Here is a 4161-nt window from a genome sequence, read left to right as displayed (position 1 = left end):
ACATTTTATTTAAAAGTAGCAGAATACACATTCTTTTCAAGGGCATATATAAAATTCTCCAAGAAGAACACATGCTGCTGCTGCTGCTGCTGCTGCTACGTGGCTTTAGTTGTGTCTGACTCTGTGCGACCCCATAGACGGCAGCCCACCAGGCTTCCCGTCCCTGGTATTCTCCAGGCAAGAATACTGGAGTGGGTTGCCATTTCCTCCTCCAATGCATGAAAGTGAAAAGTGAAAGTGAAGTCACTCAGTCGTGTCCGACTCTAGAGACCCCATGGACTGCAGCCTACCAGGCTCCTCCGTCCATGGGATTTTCTAGGCAAGAGTACTGGAGTGGGGTGCCATTGCCTTCTCTGAGAAGAATACATATTAGTTCACAAAACATCTCAAAAAATTCAAGAATTTTAAAATAATATTAAGTGTCTTCTCTGACCAAAATAGTATGAAACTAGAAATCAATGAAAGGAAAAAATATAGGAAAATTCACAAATATGTGGAGATTAAACAAGATGTGACTGAACAACAAAGGAGTCATCAAAGGAATCAAAGGAAAAATCAAAACATTCATAGAGATAAATTAAAACAGAAATATAGCATACCAAATTCTACATATCACAGCAAAAGTAGTTCTAAGAGGGAAGTTGTTAGTAATGCAGGCATGCCTCAAGAAAGAAATAAAAAGATTCCAAGTAAATAAAATAATTTTGCACCTAAAGAAACTAGAAAGAGAACAGACAAAGTTCAGAATTAGTTTAAAAAAAAAAAAAGAGGGATGGTACAGGGAGGGTGGAGGGAGGAGTGTTCAGGATGGGAAACACATGTATACCTGTGGCAAATTCATGTTGATACATGGCAAAACCAATACAATATTGTAAAGTTTAAAAATAAAATTAAAAAAAATAAAACAAAAGAAAGAAAAGCTAATGTTACCAAAAAAAAAAAATAGGAAAGAGGAATAAAATGAAAGTAAAAATGAGAGTGGAAATAAAGACTGAAAAAATAAAATAGAAAGGTTTGAAGTTACTGAGATTTGCTTCTTTAAAAATATAAGCAAAATTCAACAAACCTTTAGCCAGACTAACCAAAGAAAAAACAAAATTCAAATAAATAAAATCATAAATAAAAAAGAAGTTACAACTGATACCACAGAAATGCAAAGGATCATGAGAAATTACTAAAATAATTATGCATTATGGAAATTGTACAACCGAGAAGAAGTGGAATTCTAAGCTAAGCTAAGCTAAGTCACTTCAGTCGTGTCTGACTCTGTGCGAGCCCATGGACTTCAGCCTACCAGGCTCCTCCATCCATGGGATTTTCCAGGCAAGACTCTCCACACCAGAGTCGGGTGTCATTGCCTTCTCTGAGTGGAATTCTAAATTCCCACAAATATACACTCTTTCAAAACTAATTCATGAAGAAAAGGAAAATATAAATAGGACAGTTACTCAAAAATAGATTGAAAGAGTAATCTAAAATTTTCCAACAAGAAAAACTTCAGGACCAGAAGACCTCACTGGCAAATTCTATAAAATATACAAAAAAAAAAAAAGATTTTATATGTATTTTCTTGAGCTTTTCCAAAAAACTGAAGAGGAAGAAAATCTTCCAAACCCAATTATGAAGAAAGAATTATGCGGAGCTCAAAATCAGACAAGGACATCTCAAGAAAAGAAACCTGATAAACGTTTGCAAAAATATCCAATAAAGTATTAGCAAACTGAATCCCACAATACATAAATGAATCATGCACCCTTTTAAAGTGCAATTTATTTTGGGATGCAAAGATGGTTCAACATCTGAAAATCAATTGAAGTGAAACAACAAATTAACAAAAGAAAAGATAAAAATCATATGGCCATCTCAATAGGTGTGGGAAAAACATTTGACAAGATCAAACAACCATTTATGATAAAAACTTCAAAAACCAGCTATCAAAGGAACATGCTTCAATAAAATAAAGGCCGTATATGACAATTCTTAGCTACCACCATCCTCAACAGTTAAAAGCTAAAAGATTTTTCTCTAAAATCAGGAACAAGACAAGGATGTCCACTGTGATCATTTTCATTCCATATGCAATGCAATGAAATGTGTTTCATTCTATATGCAATTGTTGGACTCAGTTTTCTAATAGGATTGGAAGTCCTATCCACATCAATTGGAGAAGAAAAGGGAATTAAAAACATTAAAATAGGAAAAGATTAATTAAAACTCACAAAATTAAATATATAGAAATCTGTTTTGTTTTTCTCTGTACCTCTAACAAACTATCATAAAGAGAAATTAAGAAAATAATCCATTTACAATTGTATCAAATGTAATCAAGGTAGTGAAAGATCTGATACCAAAAATTTTAAAACACTAGTGAAAGAAATTGAAGAAGACATAAATAAATTAAAAGATATTCTGTGTCCATGAATTGAAATAATTCATTATTGTTAAAATGTCCATACTTTCCAAAACAATTTGAAGATTCAATGCAGTCACTATAAATATTTCAATGATATATTTCACAAAAATTGAGCAGGTGATTCTAAATTGCTTACGGAGTCACAAAAGACCACGAGTAGTTAAAACATTCTTGAAAAAGAAGTACAAACCTGGGGGCATTAAGCTTCCTGATTTTCAACTATACTACAAATCTATAGCAATCAAAAATTGACATATACACAGATATACGGATGAATGGGACAAAATAGAGAGTTCAGAAATAAGTCCACATGTATTTGGTCGATTAATTTATGACAAACCAGTCAATCCTAAAGGAAATCAGTCCTGAATGTTCACTGGAAGGATTGATGTTGAAGCTGAAACTCCAATATTTTGGCCACCTAATGGGAAGAGTCAACTTATTGGAAAAGACCCCAAAGCAGGGAAAGGTTGAAGGCAGGAGGAGAAGAGGATGACAGAGGATGAGATGGTTGGATGGCATCAGTGATTCGATGGACATGAGTTTGAAAGCTTAGGGAGTTAGTGAAGGACAGGGAAGCCTGGTGTACTGCAGTCCATGGGGTCTCAAAGAGTCAGACACAACTGAGAAACTGAACTGAATTTACGACAAATAAGCGAAGCTCATACAGTGGAAAAACAAGAGTATTTTCAGTAAATGATGTTAGGAAAATTGGACAGTCACATGCAAAATAATGAACCTAGACAACTCTCTTATGCCATATACCAAAATTAACTCAAAAGGAGCTAAAGACTTGAGTGTGGGGATTTTCCCTGACAGTCCAGTGGTTAGGACTCCATGTTTCCACTTAAGGGGACTTATGTTTGATTCCTGGTCAGCGAATTAAAATCCCACATGGCATGTGGTGCTTCCAAAAAATTAAAAACAAACAACAACAACAACAAAAGACTTGCATGTAAGACCTGAAACCATTAAATTGCTAAAAGAAAACATAAGGTTTGATTTCACTGATATTCATCTTTAGTGATGCTTATGTGGATCTGACTCCAAATAATAAACAAATGGGACTATATCAAGCTAAAAAATTCTGAATAGTGGAGGAAAACATCTCAAAACAAAAGGTATTTTACATAATGTGAGAAGATATTTACAGATCATATATTCAATAAATGGTTAATATGTAAAATATAAAAAGAACTCATATGACTAAAGGAAAAAGACACAACCCACTTTAAAATGGGCTGAGGTCCTAAAGAGTTATTTTTCCAAGAAAGGACATATGGGTAGCCAAGAGGCACATGAAAGGATGTTCAACATCCTTAATTACTAGGGAAATGCAAATCAAAAGCACCATGAAATATCACTGCACACGTGATAGAATCAGTTCAGTAGCTCAGAATGGTTATTATTAAAAAGACAATAAACAACAAATGTTGGATAAAATGTGGCGAAAAGGACACCCTTATCCAGTTTCTACTAAAAGCTGGTGATGTCAATATGGAAAACAGTATGGAGATTGCTCAAAAAATTAAGAACTATCATATGACCTAGTTATTCCATTCTAGGTATTTATCTGAAGAATATGAAAACAACAATTTGAAAATATATATGCACCCTTGTATTCATTGCTGCATTGTTTACAATTGCCAAGATATGGAAGTAAACTGCCTGTACACTGATGGATGAATAAATAAATAAGATGAGGTATATATACACAGTGGGATACTACTCAGTCATTAAAAAAAAAA

Source organism: Bison bison, unplaced genomic scaffold (assembly GCF_000754665.1).
Source record: "Bison bison bison isolate TAMUID 2011002044 unplaced genomic scaffold, Bison_UMD1.0 scf7180017864356, whole genome shotgun sequence".
Lineage (NCBI taxonomy): Eukaryota > Metazoa > Chordata > Mammalia > Artiodactyla > Bovidae > Bison > Bison bison.
Note: the sequence above shows the minus strand (reverse complement) of the source record.